At 44.4% G+C, this 20,111-nt stretch overlaps 1 protein-coding gene across 1 annotated transcript in view; it reads left to right on the top strand.

Annotated features, from left to right (window-relative positions):
• The first annotated feature begins 13,956 nt into the window (after nucleotides 1-13,956).
• Nucleotides 13,957-20,111, top strand: part of Pik3c2b (phosphatidylinositol-4-phosphate 3-kinase catalytic subunit type 2 beta) — a 71,771-nt gene continuing 65,616 nt past the window's right edge. The window contains exon 1 of the mRNA XM_004625399.2: nucleotides 13,957-14,370. The gene's annotated coding sequence lies outside the window, so the exon portion shown is untranslated. The remainder of the gene's footprint in view (nucleotides 14,371-20,111) is intronic.

Below are 20,111 nucleotides of genomic sequence, written 5' to 3'. Positions count from 1 at the left end.
CTCTAAGGCAATTTCTCTGTGACATTTTGTATTTGTTGTTTTCTTTTCTAAACTATCTAAGTATTTATGCCACACATGTTTAGGATCAAGTAAATCACAATGCTTTGTGTTTCAAGTGACATCATAGTTGCTGCATAGCTCATCAAAAATACCGACTCCACCTTCCATCTTTTGCTGGAAGTTTCCATCTCAGGCCTTCCTTTTGTCAACGTTTCCCTACCAATATTTCCATTCTGGTGCAATGTTGACATCAGCGGTACCAATTTGCTTTTCTTGGCCATATACGAGGCCAATGTTACATCTTTCTAAAATCCAAGGACTATACCATACAATTCTCTGTTTTGAAACTGCAACATTTTGTTTGTAATTCTGCTTTGTTCCTGCATACAGTCCTTGCCCTGGTCAACTAGTGTTCTGTTCGCAAATGGAACACCAATTGGAAACTGGTATGCTAATTGGCGAATGTCACGTTCTGATTAGTTTGGGAGATGGGAGCAACAAGTCTGTTAATGACATCATTTGGCTTATTACTATATGAATAAGGACCTGATGGCTGAGTTCCAGGATAAAAGTTTATGTTATAAGGATAATAAATCTTTGCATCTATAAGGACATACATTTTATGCCAAATTTTAACCCATCCCTTTTTCATAAGTCTTTTATATTCCTGCAATCACCATGAGAAATCTGTACTAATAGACAACTGAATGCTTTCAGTTCAGCTAGCAAAGTATTATAATAAATAAATTTTTTAATATAGCTACTGGTGGAGCTGGGGAGATGGCTCAGTGGAATAAGCACTTCCCTGGCAAGTGCATAAGCCTGAGTTCAAGCCCTGGTTCCACAAAAAAAAAAAAAAAAAAAGGCTATTGGTGCACACAGAACATTTTACTTGCATGTTAGCCTTTGTGTATTTGACAACATCTTGAAGCATTTCATCTGTTGCAATTGCCAACTTTGAATGGCAGTGCTGGTATTCTGTACAATTTGTTTCACCACTGCCAAGACCATTACTATTTTTTCAGACCTAGCTCGCTCTTTCTTTCTTTCTTTCTTTCTTTCTTTCTTTCTTTCTTTCTTTCCTTCCTTCCTTCCTTCCTTCCTTCCTTCCTTCCTTCCTTCCTTCCTTCCTTCTTTCTTCCTGTGGTGTTAGGAATCAATCTGAGGGCCTTATCTTTGCAAGGCAAGAGCCCTACTACTAAGTCACATTCCTAGCCTCTTCTGATCTAGTTCTAACATCAATGGTTCCATTTGGTTACATGGCCATTTCACAACATTTCAACTTCTTCAGTATGTACTCACATTGATGTTTTCTAGCTTGTCATTTGAACCAAAGAGATCTGGATCCCATGTCTTACATCAGTCAACTCTTGCTCCATTTCACTGTCACAGAAACTTTGGCTCACATGGCCAACATCAAACTCATTGCCATCATCACCATCATCATTACCATCTACTCATACCACTCTTCTGTTACGAAAGCATGCATTTGACCATAATGGGCTATCTTCATCATCCAGCATGGGTAATTTCACGATTCCTCTTTTACCTCCTTCGAAACCTGCAAGTCTGGTTTCTCCTGTGCCTCTGTACTGAACTGGTCTACTTCTACCAGAAAAATCCAAAAAGGAACCTTTTTTATGGTAACAAATCCTAGAGTGATGTGGGTCTATTGGACCCTCTGTGATGCTCAGACAAACATACACAAAACCAGTTAGATATATCATAAAGGTGGTCTTGAATCCCATTTTGACACTTTTGTACACGTGTATACTCCGTGGGGTTTGTTATACAAAGTGAATAAACACATGGATTGCTTTCTGTATCCCTTGCAAAAGGTACGGATATACACAATGAGCTACTATAACACTGGAGTACAAATTTATAGTAGAAATATATGGGATGGCTCTGCTGGACTCAGATTTATCCCTTGAATCCATATGATTAGCTTGGGCTTATATAGCTAATCCAGGATAATCTCAAACTCTCAGGCCTTTAACTTAATCACATCTACCAAATCATTTTGTCTTGTAAAATAATATGCACAGGTCCCAGGGATTAGGAAGTAGACATTTCCTCCTTTAGTAATCCATTATTTTGCCTATCATGTAGAACAGCAGCCATGGAAAAGTAAAAGAACAGAGTTGGGGTTTGCAGTAGGAGGCCTTTTCTAGACAGTGGGAAAGATGGGGTGAGAATACTGTGTATGTAGGAACTGCAAGGAGTTCAAGAAGGCTGAAGTATGTGGTTTGCATTGGAACATGAAAGTTTATTTACTTGATGCATTTATTTTTTGGTTTTCAATCATTTTAAATTTTATCTTAGTAGATGTGTGTAGTACATAATGTTTACATTCCTTGTGGAAATTGGCACTGTACACAACACATCTCAATTCCTTTTTATTTTTTTATTTATTATTTTTAATTTTATTTATGTGTATGTGTGTGTGTGTGTGTGTGTGTGTGTGGTGCTGGGGGATTGAACCGTAGTCCCTGTGCTTTGCTAAGCTTGTTCTAAGTAGGTGCTTTAGACCACTGAGCCATCTCACCAGCCCTCAATTCCTTTTCAATCCCTTTTCCATCCCCTTCTACTTCTCAATACATTTATTCTACACTTTGTGGCAGGTACTATTCTGGGTAGACAGGATGAACAAAACAAGTGCTTGTCCTCTGAACTTAGAGTGGAAAGCAAAGTCCAGTTGCATGAGGTCTCACAGTCTTTCTCCAGAAGGAAGAGGGAGCCATCAACACATCCATTTGACCAAAATTTGTTAGACTCATGCTGTGAGTTGGGTACTGTTGTAGGTTCTATAATAGAGAAGTTTAAAGACTACCTAAATCCAATGCCCTGCATGCTAGTTGACCATAAACAGGGGAAGCAGATGTTTGTGCTGGACCCAGATTGGAGAGGAAATAAGATTAGAGATAGCCCAGTCTCTTTCCTCCTTGATCATCAAGATTCCCAGGTATTTCTGTACTTTACCCTCCCTGGGCAACTCTCCTTTTGTCAGGAGCCCTCTTTATTCTTTTTCCTTACACTGTACCCCTCTGCATCTGCAGACCCCCGTACCCTGACTTAATCTGCACCTGGGCTCCCAAGAGCTACAGAAGAAAATGAGGATAAAGTTCAGATGTGGTCACATATTAGAGTACTGGATGCTAGCTGTATCTTCAACTCTGCCAATTCCATTTTCTCTAAGGAGCTGCTGTTCTTTCCTTTCTGTGACATTCTCCTCTCTCTTCCTAGGGACTGAACCCAAGGCTTTGCAGGCTATACCATGGAGTTATACCCCCCAGCCCTCTCATTCCTTATGGGCATTTTCCCCCAAGTGCTTTCCCATTTAAGTCCTCAAGTCCATCCTGATCCCTTGTCTCTCAGCAGACTGCCCTGAGATAATCAGAGAGCAAACATTTAGCCTCTAGGTCCATGATGGCGAGCCTTTTAGAGCTTTCAATGACAGAGCAGGCTGCAGTAGGGTGCCACAGGTTCCCCACCACTGCCCTAGATTTACCAACCTATAAGTGCATCTGGTTGTACACTGTACACTCGCTTCACTAGAGGAACAGATTGCATATAAAATCTATGATGTATAAAGAACTTACGGAGCAAGTTTGTGTGGCCACCTGCAGAGTCAGGTGCAGGAGAGTGCTCAAGGGCTGTCGGTGCACCAGAGAGCCAAAGGATCCATCAAAAGTCCAAGGTCTGGAGCTCCCTGCAGAGTCCAGCACAAGCCCCTGTACTCAGCCCTCTTCTCAGAGACTTCCCAAGCTTCCTCCATCTACTTTGGGATACTTATCATTTAGTCTTTTGTTCTCTGTCTCTCCCTGTCTTTCTCTTGCTTCTCACTCAGCCTTGCCTCTTAGCACATGAGCGTGTTAATTCCTATTTTAAAAAGAAAAGAAAAAATAAAAGGAAAAAAATGGGTATGGTGGCACATGCCTGTAATCTCAGCACTCAAGGGGCTGAGGCAGGATTGCCGTGAGTTCAAGACCAGGTTGAACTATATGGAACACCCTATCTCAAAAAAATGAAATAATATACATATATTAACAAATCCCCCCTTAATGTGACTTTTCCCTCTATCCACTGCCTTATATTTTCCTACTCTTTTGTTGCCAACCTTCTGGGAAAACTATGTTTCTTTTACTCTTTAAACTCGTGGAACATGATTCAATTATAGCGGCTGTTACTCCATAGGCACTAGTGATTTTTCTGGCCATTGCAAGAGCATTTTTGGGCCAACAGTGACATAGCTCAGCAGACTAAGTGCCTGCTTAGGCAAGACCGGGTATCAGGGTTCATACCGGCACCCCACCACACGCCTAGCTAGCCCCACCCCCAGGCGCACTGAGTCCAGGCGCGGTGGCGCATACCTGTAATCCCAGAGCTGGGGAGTCCGAAAACAGGAGGATCACTAAGATCTGCGTGGTGAGACTCTGTACCAAACACATTTTTAAAAAAAGAAAGAAAGAAAGAAAAGAAAAAGGCGTTTTCCTGGCCTACCCTGCTGGATGTCCCCATTGCACTTGAGTTATACTTTTACTCCCCCCATCTTTTGTTATTGTTTTTTTTTGTTATTTGTTTTTTGAGACAGGATCTCATTTTGTACTGCAAGTTGGCAATCTTCCTGCCTCAGCCTTCCACATACTGGAATTACAAACATGTATGAGCACCCCTGGCTTTACTCTTTCCTGATAACCTTTTCTACCCTAGTTTCTGACCCTCTGGTTTCTGTTTTTCTCCTTTTTAGTTGTTTCTTCTGGATTTTTTTTTCGCACTCCGCATTGGAGATTGAACTAGTAGTGCTAGGGCCAGCGATATAGTTAAGTGAACTAAGCCCTTGCTTAAGGAAGTGCCCGGGCCAGGGCTCAATCCCTGGCACGGCATGCTGCACCTGCCCTGACCCCAGGCATGCTGAACCCGTGATGGAGTCCTGGAGTGGTGGCATACTACTGTAATCCTAGCACTAGGGAGTAGTATCCCTAATCCTAGGGAGGCAGAAATCAAGAGAATCACTACGAGTCTGAGCTGCATGGTGAGATCCTGCACAGACACACACAAAAAAACCTTAGAAACTAATAGTGCTGTACTACTGAGCTAGATCCCCAGACCTTTTTATTTATTGTTTTAATCCATAGGTCTCCCCAAATTGCCCAAACTGACCTTGAATCTGGGATCTTTCTGCTTCAGCTTCCCGGATTCCTGGGATTACAGGCACGTTCCACCATGCCCAGCGTTCTCAGGCTTTCTTTTGTAGGTCACTTCCTTCTTCTGTGTGCCCTCTGGGTAATCTCATGCGTGTCCCTAGCTTCACTGAGCACCTGTCACCTAGAGTCAGCCACACCTAGGCATTCCACTGACACTGCACACCACTTGTTCAAAATGAAACTCATGATTGCTCCCCCAACACCTGAGCCCTGTCTTGATAATAGTCCCAGTTTAGGGAATGGCACCATCGGCCACCAATTCCTAAGGGAGCAAGACAAGAGAATCCAAGATTCTACCCCCTCCCAAACTTCCTACTTTCTTTCTTTTTCCTTTTCATTAATTTTTTTTCTACTTTCAATACATGTGGGGAGTATTTGTGTTTTGAGAAGAATCTCACTATGCAGTTCAGGTTGACTTTCAACTCACAGTAGTCATCCTGCCTCAAGAGCTAGTCTTAGAGGTGTGCTACCACACTTGGCTTTCAACACTTCATTAAACAGCATAATTTGACATCCTAGCTCTTGTACGTTCCTTTTCATTGTCAGCCATGGTTCTGAGCTTCCCTGATCCTGCAGTCAAAATGTAGCCACTGCCTCCTTATTGAGCTTCCAGGCTGTACCAGTCAGGAAGCAAATGACACACTATTTAAACTATAATTCAAGGAGCATTTTAAAAATTAGAGAGCTGGCCATGGTGGCACGTGCCTATAATCCCAGCTCTCCCCTCTTTCCTCCCCAAAGCTTTAGAAATCTGGGGGTATAATTCAGTGGTAGAATGCTTGCCCACCATCTCATGGCCCTGTATTCTATTCCCAGCACTGAAAAAACAATGTATGATCACTCAGCAGGGCCTAGGCAGGCCACAGGAATAGTGGGAAATACAAATGCCACCAGCAGATCAGAATTTCCCCATGCAGGTATGAAAAAATGGAAGGAAGGGACTTATCATCTGAAATAAGGGGAAAGGGGAGAGAGGAGCACTTAGGGTAGGAAATATCCTATCTTTTGTTGACAGTGGCAGCCAGTGCACAGTGACCCTAAGACAAGGAATCCTGAAGAATAAATATCCAGACTTCCTTGATCTCCAGTATTAGTCAGATTTCTCATTGCTAGACACAATATCTGACACCCAAAACTTAAAGGAGAGGTTTTTTGTTTTTAATGTATTTAGCACAGGGTCTGCAGGGTCTCACTACACAGATCAGATTTGCGGGCACCACCACACCCAGTCTCAGTAGCCAGCCATCTCAGCACATCCTGGGGTGGGGCCAGCACAGCACACCTGGGATTGAACCCTGGTCCCTGGGCCTGCCAAAGCAGGCACTTTAGTCTGCTGAGCTATCTGACCAGCCTTTAAAGGAGAGGTTTAATCTGGCTCATGGTTTCAGAGGCTCCAGTCCGTGGTCAGCTGGCTTCGAGACAGAAACATCATGGTAGAAGGGCATGGTGCAGAGGCTGGATGCAAAGCAGAGCAGTGCCAGAGAAAAAAGGGCCAGGGACTATATATGGTACCCAAGGTCATACCTCCATGACCCACCCAGACATACCCAGGGATGTGCTTTATTAATGTCCTAGTAGCTCCTGAGACCACCAAAATGACACATTTAAATTTAGCCACTGCACCTCTCCCTACTCAATCTCTTGCCGTGGCTCCTCGTTGGCCAGACCCTACTAGGAATCTAGAGGACAAAGATCTGGAGGGCCAAAGGAAAGGCATGCTAGGCAGCTTCTAAATCCTCTATAATATGTGAGGAAGTTTTAACTGATTGCCACCCTCCCAGCTCCATTTGTCTATACTCAGGTTCTCTGTCATCTATAAAATGTACACTTTTTTGGTGTGCAAATTAACAATTTTTCTTCATACCATAATGCACTAGAAAGCCTTTGACCTGAGTCATCTATCAATAACCAGACTTCTCTTCTGTTCATTCTCCATGGCAGACCTACTCCAGTAAGTAGCAGCTATTCTCTGCTCTGGTTGCAGAGCTTGGCCTGATTAAAGCAAGCTGTCTGAAATATTTAAGTATAAGGAAGTAGTAAATGAACAAGTGAACCATCAGATGCATGTAACCTCTGCAGTTCTAGGGCAATGATGGTGAACCTATGGCACACTGTATCATTGAAAGATTTAAAAGGTTTGCTGTCACTACTGTAGAGGATCAGGAATAGCATCATGCACATTATGATGCATATGGAGGAGGCTGCCTAGCTGCCAGCGTGTTTCCCTTATGTGTTCCTATGAGCTTCCATGACAGCCTTGAATGTTAGATGAGATGAGTCGCTGCTGCAGATTGAACCAAGGCATTCTGCTGAGCACATTCATTGCTCCACTGAGTTTCACAACCAGGCTCTTGAAGTTTTATTGATGCTCAGAAAGTGAAGTTGACTACTCAGAGTCACATAGCAATAAGTAGACATGAGCCAAGTCTTTCTTCTTACATGGTTCTCCTGTTGCCTCACCCAGGGTGGCCTGTGATGTAGGGATTTGTATTGCCCAGATTTCAGCTTGTATGAAAACAAAACAACATGCCAAGAAATCTTTCAGCATTGTGAACTCATTTTTGAATTAATTAATTTATTTTTGGTACTGGAGATTGAAACCAGGGGGCACTAAGCTACATCTTCAGTCCTTTTTATTTTCTAAATTTAAGATAAGATCTTCTAAATTGCTCAAGCCAGCCTCAAACTTGTATCAGCTTATCTAGGAGCTAGAATTACAGGCATGTACTATGCCGCCATTTTTTCTTCTTTCTTTCTTTTTCTTTTTTTTTTTTTTTTTATGAATTTAGGACACAGTCTACAGGGTCTCACTACGTAGATCAAACACGTAGTGATTCTCCTGTTTCCAGCTTCTCAAGCACTGGGATTACAGGCGTGCACTACCATGCCCAGTCTTAATCACTGTCCCAGCATACCCTGGCACGATCCATCGTGCCACCCTGGGACCATCCCCAGCATGACACACTGGGGATCGAACCCTGGCCGCTGCACTCTGCTAAAGCAGGTGCTTTAGTCCTATGCCACTATTCTTGACTGTAAACTCACTTTTTATATTGCTTTTTCCTCCACCATGTAGAACTTTGGGCCCTGTGAACCCATCCTTTACTTTTGTACTGTAAATTTGTACTCCATTGTTGTAGTAGTTCACTGTGTATATCTGCGCCTTTTGCAAGGGATACAGAGAACAATTTATATGTTTATTCACTTTGTGTAACAAACCACAAGGAGTGTGCACATGTACAAAAGTGTCATAATGGGATTCGGGACCACTTTTATGATATATCTAACTGGTTTTGTGCATGTTTACCTGAGCATCACAGAGGGTCCAATAGACCCACATCACTCTAGGATTTGTTGCCATAAAAAAGGTTTCTTTTGGATTTTTCTGGTAGAAGTAGCCCAGTTCAGTACAGTGGCACAGGAGAAACCAGACTTGCAGGTTTTGTAGGAGGTCAAAAAAGAATCGTGAGGGGCCAGGGAGATGGCTCAGTGGAATAAGTGCTTCCCTGGAAAGCGCAAGGGCCTGAGTTCAATCCCCAGTTCCGCCAAAAAAAAGAATCGTGAGATTACTTATGCTGGACAATGAAGATAGCCCACTATGGTCAAATTCATACTTTCACAACAGAAGTGTAGTATGGGTGGATGGTGATGATGAAATGGAGCAAGAGTTGACTGATACAAGACATGGGATGCAGACTTCCTTGATTCAAATGATGAACTAGAAAACATCAATGTGAGTACATATTGGAGTAGTTGAGATGTTGTGTAATGGCCATGCCATTTCAAACCCAGTCAAATGATCCAATATTAGAGCTAGGTCTGAAAATACAGTGAAGGTCTTGACAGGGGTGAAACATGCTAGACAGAATGCCAGCACTGCCCTTCAAAGTTGGGAATTGCCAACAGATGAAATGCTACAAGATGCTGTCAAATACACAAAGGCTGAAAGTATAGTAAAATGTTCTGTAGATATTAGTAGCCATATTAAAAAATGTATTTATTACAACACCTCATGAGTGCTGAACTGAAAGCACTCATAGGTCTGCTGCATTTAGCAAAGATTTCTTTTGGAGGTCAAAGAAATGGAAAAGACTTGTGCAAAAGTGATGGGTCAAAGTATAGCACAGAGATGTACTCTCTTGTACATGAGAACTTTTTCTTTTTTCAGACTTTTTCTTTTTTCAGCACAAACAATGGTTGTGCCAAAAAGGGCCACGACGGTCATGTGCAGCCTATTCTCTGCACAAACTGTGCCTGGTGCATACCCAAGGATAAAGCCGTTAGAAGTTTGTCCCAGTGATCTTCCTGACTCAGCCTCCCAAGTGTTCCAATTACAGATGTGTGTGTGTGTGACCATGCTTGGTTTCTTTCAATTCAATTTTTTATCCTGGAACTCAGCCATCAGGTCCTTATTCATATAGTAATAAGCCAAATGATGTCGTTAACAGACTTGTTGCTCCCATCTCCCAAACTAATCAGAACGTGACATTCGCCAATTAGCATACCAGTTTCCAATTGGTGTTCCATTTGCGAACAGAACACTAGTTGACCAGGGCAAGGACTGTATGCAGGAACAAAGCAGAATTACAAACAAAATGTTGCAGTTTCAAAACAGAGAACTGTATAGTATAGTCCTTGGATTTTAGAAAGATGTAACATTGACCTCGTATATGGCCAAGAAAAGCAAATTGGTACCGCTGGATGTCAACATTGCACCAGAATGGAAATATTGGTAGGGAAACGTTGACAAAAGGAAGGCCTGAGATGGAAACTTCCAGCAAAAGATGGAAGGTGGAGTCGGTATTTTTGATGAGCTATGCAGCAACTATGATGTCACTTGAAACACAAAGCATTGTGATTTACTTGATCCTAAACATGTGTGGCATAAATACTTAGATAGTTTACAAAAGAAAACAACAAATACAAAATATTACAGAGAAATTGCCTTAGAGGACGGGGACTGAAGCTCCTAAGAGATCATTTATAGCAGAGGAAAAACAAAATGTTTCTGCCCAGGGAACTATGTAGACAACCGTGGAGTACACTGGTGAGCTGACAGGTGAACAGGCAGGTGCAGCACCCCAAAGACCTACTGTGACAACAGGAAAACAAATACGATGTCAAGTGTACCCTACAAGAAAGTACAGGAAAGCAAAACATATGCCCTATCAGTGTGAGTGATACTTGTGTATGGCACATACAGTTGTCATGTGTGAAGACTGCCTTGGCTGTGACAGATGAAGCAAAGTTTATTTCTATGGTAGACTTTTGTGTTTACACTGTAGTTCACATAGGTTTTTATTTTTGATGTTATCTGTTGGGTTTTGTAAGCAAGAAAACAGCTGATGCAAAAATAGTAATGTCCCTCCTTTCCAAGATGACGAAAAAAATAAGGAACAACAGTCATGCCAAAAAGGGCCACCACGGTCATGTGCAGCCTGTTCTCTGCACAAACTGTGCCCAGTGCATACCCAAGGATAAGGCTGTTAAGAAGTTCGTCATTTGGAACATAGTGGAGGCCGCAGCTGCCATCAGGGACATTTCTGAAGTGAGTGTCTTCGACGGTTATGTGCTTCCCAAGCTGTATGTGAAGCTGCATTACTGTGTGAGTTGTGCCATTCACAGCACAGTGGTCAGAAATCGATCTCGTGAAGCCTGTAAGGACCGAACTCCTCCACCCTTATTTAGACCTATGGGTGCTGCCCCAAGACCTCCACCAAAGCCCATGGAAGGGGAGCTGGGTCTTAATGGACTGAAGAAAACTCTCTTGAGAAAGAAATAATAAATTGAATGTTATACTTTATACAGCATGTTGAGTGTACCTGCCAGAGGTGGGTTGGGTTAATTCAGCCTATCCAAGTTTAAGTTTGTACTCTAAAAATGAATAAAGAAGAACACACTGGAAGGGGTTTTAGGAGCATTTAAAAAAAAAGTAATGTCTATGCTGAACACACATATTCTTCTTTAGCAGAGTGGAAGACTGGGGATTGAATTTGGGACCTTGCACTTGCCAGACAGGTGCTTATGCCACTGAGCTATCTTCCCAGCCCCCACAATACATATTAGGAATACCTTATTTTATTGCTATTTTATATTCCTGTTCACTACAGACTGTATAATAAGAACCTCCTGGGAAAACAGCCAGGCCACTGAGATGTCAAGGATGTCCTACAGAAAAGCCAGGAAAGCAAGAGCCATGTGCTGCCTGTGTAAGGGATGTGTGTGTAGGGAGGTTGCTGTTGTCATGTGTGCAGACTGCCTCAGGTGTGATAAGTGAAATAATTTTTTTAGATTGCTATTAATGTTTTCTTTGTAGTTCATATGGGAATTATTTATTTATTTACTTATTTATTTATTTTGCGGAACTGGGGATTGAACTCAGGCCCTTGCGCTTGCCAAAGAAGCGCTTATTCTACTGAGCCATCTCCCTGGCCCCAGAATTTTTTATTTTTTAGTAAGGATCTACAAGGTCTACAGGGTCTCACTATGTAGATCGGAATTGTAGTGATCCACCTGTGTTCAGCCTCCCAAAGAGCTGGGGTTACAGGGACGCGGGCCACCATGCTCAATCTCAATCGCCATCTCGGCGTGCCCTGGGGGTGGGGCCAGCAGGACACAGCATGGCAGGAATTAAACCCTGGCTGCTAGGTCTAAGCAGGTGCTTTAATATGATGAGCTATTTGGCCAGCCTTTCTTTTTAAAAAAAATTCTTTTTTTAAAAAAATTATTTCTGATGATTTTTAGTATTTGTACTCCAAAAACAGTGTTTAAAATATAGGTGTTTTACTTATTTTTATTTTTTAAGACAAATTCTGGATACATAGCTTAGGGTGGCCTTGAACTCATTATGTAACCTGGACTGGCCTTGAACTCCCACATGCTGGGATTATAGGTATGTACCACCATGCATGGAAATGCCTTTTTATAAACACTCAATAAGCTGGGGAGATAGCTAAGCAGGACAGTGCCTGCCTGGCAAGTTCAAGGTCCTGAGTTCAACTCCTAGCACCAAAAATAAAAACAATTTATAAACACTCAATAAATATTAAAATCTCATTATTTTTGTGATTTTTTCTCTTGGTAAGTACTCATTGTTTGACATAATAAAGCTCATAAAATTAATACTTCACCAATAGAACTATTGTAAAGATAGACTCATATTTATCCACCTTGATGACAAAATTAGTCTTATGCTCCAATTAGTCAAATTCCTGTCTCAATAGATAGCTAACTTTCCTGGGCTCTCTTTGCATAATTCTAAAGACTCTGGAATGACTTTAGTCATTATCTCCTAGAGAATTCTGTTTAGGTTTTCTACAATTTCACATTAATGAGGAAGTTTTTTTTAAAAACTTATTTTAAATTATTGTTATTATTTTTTATACAGGGTCTCACCATGTATGTATTCCAGGTTGGTCTTTAACTCACTATGTAGCCAGGGTGGCCTTGAACTCATGGTAATCCTCTTGCTTCAACCTGGCACTAGGCTTAATGAGGACATTTTAAAAGGCCCCACATCTTTTTTTGAAAAAGGCCTTCCTTAGCCAGGTATAGTGGGGTATAGCATTCAGGAGGCTGAAGCAGAAGGATTACTGTGAGTTGGAGGCCAGCCTGGGTCACAAAATTAGTTCAAACCAGCCTGAACTGTATAGGGATATCCTGTTTCTAAAACAAAACAAAACAAAACATACTGATTTTCTTTTTCAACTCTAGTGAACCTAAGCTGGGTGAAATGATAGCAAAAAATAAAATAAATAAATAAAAATAAAAAAAAATATATATATATATTTTTTTTTTCTTAGCTGGGGATTGAACTCAGGCCCTTGCACTTGCCAGGGAAGCACTTATTCTACTGAGCCATCTCCCCAGCCCACTGAGTACCTTAATCTTGTACTTCCTCCGAGGCAAGGCAAGGGAAGGGGCAGCAGTTTCCAGGGGAGTCTGGCCTAGGAGCTGTGGGCCTCAGAGCGAGGGAGGCCAGGTGGCTTAAGATCCAGGGCCCTTGAAGGTTTTTGGAGGAAAGAGGCTGAGAACCTGGTGTGTAGTTCTTCACAGTATGCCTGGCAAGAAAGGAATGAAGGCAGGCAGCAGGGAGAACAAAATTCACAGCTGAGGAAAAGGTACTTGTGAGAAGAGCTAATAGTTCTTACCCAAACCAATACAAGGGAGGAGGTGGCCAACTGTTGGTTCAGACTTTATGGAAATGCTAAGACCACCGCTCAAGGAAAGGTGCTCAGAGCCAAAATTTAGAACATACCTTGTGGAAGTATTTCCCCTCACTCTGGGTTGGAGGGCCCCGCCCCGGCAGAAGACCCCTTCTGGGAAAAAGGAAGAACTAGGCTGAGCACGCAGAGCTCAGGGCAGCTCCCCCACCTGCACCTCCACTCTCCAGGTGGGGCTTCTTTTGGGCATGGCTTGAATAATTATGGGGAAAATTCCTCAAAGCTATCACCAAGCCACCACACTGCGTCACTTCCAGCAGAATGAAGTGACTTGCCTTCATTTCACCCAAAGCCAAGAGGCTCCAGCAGGGAAAAGTAATGACCATCTGCAGAAACCTTCACCCGAGTGGGAAGTGGGAATCTTGCGCCGGGTTTTGCAGGCACAACTCGAAGCCAGCGCGCTTCTCTTCCCCCACGCCCCGGCGCGGAGGGCGGGAGGAGAGGGAGGGCCGAGGGGAGCGGGCGGCCAGGGTTCCCGCCGCCGCCCCGCCCTCCGGCTCGCGGCCGATTCGGTGCTGCGGCTGCAGCCGGCGGCCGGGCGGCTGGCGGCCGCGCAGGGTCTAGCCGAGCTCGCGTCGCCGTGCAGTGCGCTGGCTGTCCGGGAGATGGCTTCTCACCTCTCGCCCGCTGCTCCTGCTATTGTCTCACCCTGGGTTGCCTGACTGCCAGCTCGCGCACGCTCTCGGCGGAGAGAACTCCCAGCTCCGGGCTGGTCCTTGCGCCCTTCGCATCCCTGCCCCGCGCCGGGGACCCCGGACCCGGAGACCAGCGGGAGAAGGGTGCGGCCCGGGAGGAGACTGCGCGCGGCGGGCCACCCCACATCGCGCGAGTGCAAGGGACGCCTCGAGCCGCAGAGCGCGGCGGGGAGGCTCGGAGCCGGAGCCCACGTCGCCCAACCCACGACACGTCGGGGGTTGCAGCGGAGCCCGCCGGCCGTCCAGGTAGGACCAGCGCACACCCGCGAGCAGCAGCCCAGGAGTCTGTGGAGTGGCCTGCAACCGCGGCGGTGAGGTCAAGGGACTCTCCCTCCAACATGGCAACAGCCGGGGTGCAACAATGGAGCGTCCCGGCTGCCGGCGACAGGCTGAGCGGCGGACGCCGGGCGAACCGAGCTCCAGCCGCTGGCTGCCAGCAGGTTGCTCAACCCTACCCTTCGGCGGGCGAGCCTGTAACTCCGGGCCTCTCGGCCCCGCACCCCCACTCCACCCCTTGCCTCTGAACACACACTTCCTGGCTCCTGGCTGCGGGGCCATCTGAACCAACCAATAGCTTGGGGGTTTGTTTATTTGTTTGTTTAAGATGAGCAATAAAAGGCAAAACCTGTCTCAGAGTGGAGGTGGCAGGGTGGTTGCCTTTGGTTCACTGGGTGAAAAGTCAGCTTCTGTGTCTATTTTTTTAGCCAGGCCGAGGGTAGAATTGGCTTCTCCCTTATAAGGATACTGCCGCAAAGGGAGACTGAAAGCTGAAAGAGGGAGAGGGACCCTCAGGCCTGAGTGCCCTGGTCCTGCCTATAAACGTTGCTCCCCTGCCCTGTACTTGTCTCTCCTTTACAGTTCCCAACAGCGGTGGTTTTGGGGTGTGTGCGTGTGTGTGTGTGTGTGTGTGTGTGTATGTATGTATGCATACTCACCGCAGGAAGCCAAGGTGGGGTGGGGTGGGGTGGGGAGCCCAGGGGCTTGGCAGGCTCCTGGGTTATGGAAAGAGGTTACCAAATTTTGAGGTGTGTGCACATGCCCTTATGTGTGTGTATGTGTGTGTGTGTGCACACGTGTGCAAGTGAGATCTGCCATTGCCCTTGCCCCTTCAAGTCAGCTAGCTTCTCACCTCCCATCTGCACCCTCTTTTGGGGTCTTTGTAGCTTCCCTGCCCTTGTCCCACCAGTCTTGCCTGGGATGGAATCTCTATTGTCTCTGCCTGCCTTGTTATTTTTTCTCAACTGGGTCGGGGAGTTCTGTAGTCTGGGCTGGCCAGTCCTAGCAAGACACCAGAGATTCTTTAGCAGAGCTATGAGAGGTCCTAGAAGTGGGCCAGCACCTCCCCTCCTTCTTCTTCTAAACTACCTGACTGTCTGGGCTATGGCCAAGCAGATGTAAGCAATTTTCACTGAATTCCAGCTCTTGACCAATTCTGAATGAAAACTTCATTGCTCACTGTCCTTGGAAGAATATTAGGAAGAAAAATGGCCTAGGGGTGACAACTCTGACCCTGAAATGCTCTTCCCTTCCCTTCCCTCAGTGCAGCTGCAGATCACAGAGCACAGAGGCAATGAATCTTTGGAGTCACAGTTCCTCTAGAGCCTGGCGGTCCCATCTGGGGTTGTGTCCATGGAAAAATTAAGTCGAGGCACATTTTGTGCTTCTGCCAGGCAGCCAGTGTCTGAGGAGATGGTAGTTTTGGTTTTTGTTGGTTTTTTTGGCGGAACCAGGGATCGAACTCAGGCTCTTGTGCTTGCCAGGGAAGCACTTATTCCACTGAGCCATCTCCCCGACCCTGAGATGGTAGTTCTGAGCTGAAGCCCTGGACCCAGGCTACAGCTGCTGCTCCTTTGGCTTTTTGAGTGAGCCCAAGATTTGATTACCATGGCTCCCCACTTCTGCTGTGCATGTGCATGTGCGTGTGCGTGTGCGTGTGTGTGTGTGTGTGGTGAATGTGACCAAGCTCTCAGCCCTGGCCAGAAGGTAGCTCGTTCATTTTCCTTCTCTCTGGGAGCTGAGTGAGGAGGACCCAGGAGGCATGCTGGGGTGAGGAATGTCAGTTTATCTGAAGCCCTGGGCACTTTTCTGGGGTGCTCCTTTGGACTTCCCTAGCAGTCTTTACTATGACCTGGTCATTGTTCTAACAAATACTCCTACTCACTGGGGCCCATAGTCCTCTTTGGTTCCCGACCCAACATGGCCTGGCACTTTGCAGGTTGTCCTTCAGCTTAGACAGTCATGAGGATCAGCAGGGACAAAAATGAAGGGAGTTAGTTTTTGTTCCCTTTGGGTGTTTGCAGCTTATGTTCCTGTGACATCTGTAAACATGGACAACATAATGTGAGAGGCAGAGAAAAGGTATCCTGAGGCCCAGGTTGGGGGTCCGAGTGTGACTTGCTTCCCAGCTGTGCGAGCATGGGCAGTTTGTGCACCTGTCTATTTGCATATTTGTAAAATGGGGGAAAGTATGGGTTCTTTTATGGATGAAATACACTACTTTCCATAGCGAAGTGAATAAAGCTGTATAAGCAAAAGCACTCTGGAAAGTGCAGGGTGCTATACAAATGTTGCTTGTTCATCTCAGGTTTAGTATCCATCATGAAGGAGGGAGAGTAGTCAGGGGTGTGAATGGGGACGGAGGGGAGGCTGTGGCATAGGGAGTGTTCCAGATATTTCCTCTATGGCTAAGGGAAGAGGGATGTGACAATAAGAAGGCAGTTATTCCTTAAGTACTTCTGTTTAAATGGAGTGGGCCTGATGAGGCCTGGGAAAGAGTGGTTGCTTAATATTTGTAGAGAAGTAGGGAGGGACAAACACCTCCCAAGGGCTGGTTACTTCTGTAGACAGCATACTGCTGAGCTGGCAGGTATTATAATAGCTACCACTGACTGATACCAGCCAGCAAGTAAATGACTGAGATGGGATTTGAAGCAAGCATATCCTGTGTGCATAACCTCCATACCACTACCAGAGATGTTGGGTCTTAGAAGAACAGAAAGCAGTAGCAAGGTTGTAGAATTCATTTGTACAAAATTCCTTGAATATCCATAAGAGATCACCAGATTTGGGCCTCCAGATAATGAACTTCTCAAGGATAGGGACCCAAGGGGATAAGTTTGATCTAGTCACCTCCCCATCCCCCATTGTGGCCAGGTTAGTGCCCTCTGGGTACCCACATGTGTGAGGATCAAGGTACATATGTGTGAATCCTGTGGGCTCTTCCCTTACCTACTTTTCTATATTTTAAATATTTTTATCTCTGCCTTTCAGGAGAAAAGACTTAGGATAATCAGATCAAATTATTTTGTGACTATCTGGGCAACTCTAATAAGAGATTTGGGACATGAGGAGTCCTGGAAAAATTAAGACAGATTCCTTGTTTTGTTATTTTCATATCTGGTTTATTTTGCATCTGCTTTTATAAACTGAATCTTGAGAGATACTTCTTCTATTTCCTATGGTCACATAAAGCATTAGAACCCGAAGGGACCTTGAGGGTGACCTCTTTGACAAAAAAGTGACTCTCCTGAGGTCACAGGTTAACTAGCAGTGCGGGAGCTTGGTGCTTGCCACGCAGAAGAGCAGGGCAGAAGAATAGGACAAACGAAAGGACTTGCCCTGCAGTGTTTCTGGTCTTGTGGTTTCGGGTAGTGGCTTCCTTGTTGGGAAATTCTCTTCTTCAGTCAGAACCTCAGGTCTGCACTTTGGTTAAGAAGTCTTTGGACTCAGGCCAGGGAGAGAGTTTAGCAGACTAAGCACCTGCCTGCCAAGCGCAAGGATCTGGGTTTGATGTCTGGTACCACTGAAACCGGGTGTGGTGGTACACACCTGTAATCCCAGCACTGGGGAGGCTGAGAGAGGAGGATCACAATGAGTCCAAGCTGCATAGCAAATCCCTGTATCAAATAAACAAAAGATTTTTTAAAAAGTAAAACAAAAAGAAGTCTATGGACCCTAGTGATTCCCTCCTTCTCCCTCCTGAGGATCCCTGTAGAGAGCTTCACCTAGCTTCACGTTTCAGAGGGAAGCTGAACATTTTCCTCTTTGTAAACTGCTATCCTCCCATCTTATGTATGCCTCTTATACTTCTCCTTCTTCAAAACATTGTTTAAACCCCTACTGCTGGCCCTTCCTCTTTAACCCTAGCCAGGCCTACTCACTAGGGACTAAACAATCTCTCTGAAGATTTCTCTTTGACATTGGCTTCTTTTCTTCTTTTCTAAAAATTTTTACTTTTATTGATATGTGTTTGTAGTACATAGTGGTTCTCTTCCTCGTGGGAAGTTGGTCTGTGTGCATAATACATCTTTTTTCATCTCCTTCTCTTTCCACTTCTTGGTCCCCTTCCCTTTTGTAAAAAACCTATCTCCACATTTCCCATCATCCATCTTTTATTTTCCTCTTGGATTTCTCCTATGGAAGAAACCATGCAATACTTGAGTTTGTGTCTCTGATTTATTTCACTTAACATTATGACCTCTGGGGATACCTATTATTTATCCTATAAGTGACTCAAGTTTATCCTTATTAATAGCAGAGTAGTACTCCATTGTGTATAAATGACAGTTACTTTATTCATTCCTCTGTTGATGGGTACATAGGCTGATTCCAAGATTTCACTGTTAGAGTTGTGCTGCTATAAACATGGGTATGAATGACTCTCTGTAATATGACATGTTTAACTCTTTCAGGAAAATACCTAAAAGGGGAATAGTGGATCAAAAGGAATTATTATTTTTGGATTTCTGAATAATCTCTATACTCATTTCCATAGTGGTTCAACTTATTTATATTTCAGACCAGGAATTTTGTTTATAAAATAGAAGGAAATAGACTCACCAGCATTTCTTATTATTTGATCTCTTGATTATACCCATTCTTTCTGTGGTTAGGTAGAATCTTGGTGGTATGTTAATTTGCACTTCTCTAGTGGCTGGAGAAGGTGAATATTTTTTCATGTATTTCTTCTGAGAAGCATCTGATATTTCAGTTGCTGCTTTTCTTGGCAGTTCTTCCTTTTACACTTTTGTTCCTGTGTCTGTCTCCGGCCCTGAGAGGCCTATCCTGGAGGTTACATCCTACTTCATCTCTTTTTCCTTGAGAACTGACACTGTATATGTGCTTCGCTCCTTGTGCCCCCGGTCTGGCTATCCTGCCTACCAGGAACAAGCTTAGCTAGGAGGATTCCTCCCAGCCTGTCTGCTGTCTGCCTCCCTTTCCCACTTACTAGTTGGTATCCTTTGCTTCAACCAGAAGGCATTAGGGTGAGGGAAAGAGAATAGAGGGCCAAAGAGATTCTATTTTGATACACTACAGTTCAACTTGCCAGGTGGAAGAAACAGGCAGGAGCGTTTGTCTCATTCATCGCTAACCTCGACCCAGGCAATGGTGGTGATGGATCTTTCAACTATTGACATCTGTGAGCCCAGCTGAAAGCTGAGCGATTGTCACATTCCTGAGTTCCCAGGCAGTTATGTCTGTCAGAGGGGAAGGAAATGGAAGTGCGTAGGAACGCAATGAGATGTAATCCTGACCAGGAAAGGTGAGATGTGGAGGGGTCGTGAAAGAAGGCAAAGAATGCTGTAGTCAGGGTGTCAGATTTCTACTCCAGGCCCTAAAAAAACAGGTTTATTTTCTATTTTTTGGAATTGGGCATTGAACCCAGGGCCTTCACATTGAGCCAAGTCCATGGCTCCCAAGCCCTGGCCTTTTTTATTCTTTATTTTGTGACAGGGTCTCACTAAGTCATTAAGTTGCCCGGGCTGGGTTTGAACTTGCATTTCTCTTGCCTCAGTCTTTCTCAGTGCTGGGATTCAATCATGCATTACCACACCTGACTAAATAAAAGAGATTTTTTTCCCATAATTTTATTGATAAACAGATAGTAATGAGACGTTTCAAATCAAATCGGAAGTACAGTTTCAACAAATAATACACTGCATATATTCTTCCTAGTGGTTAATTGCTGTACAAGATGCAGACTTGAT

This window comes from Octodon degus, unplaced genomic scaffold (genome assembly GCF_000260255.1).
Source record: "Octodon degus isolate 3935 unplaced genomic scaffold, OctDeg1.0 scaffold00009, whole genome shotgun sequence".
NCBI lineage: Eukaryota > Metazoa > Chordata > Mammalia > Rodentia > Octodontidae > Octodon > Octodon degus.
This window is presented reverse-complemented; position numbering and strand designations above follow the sequence as displayed.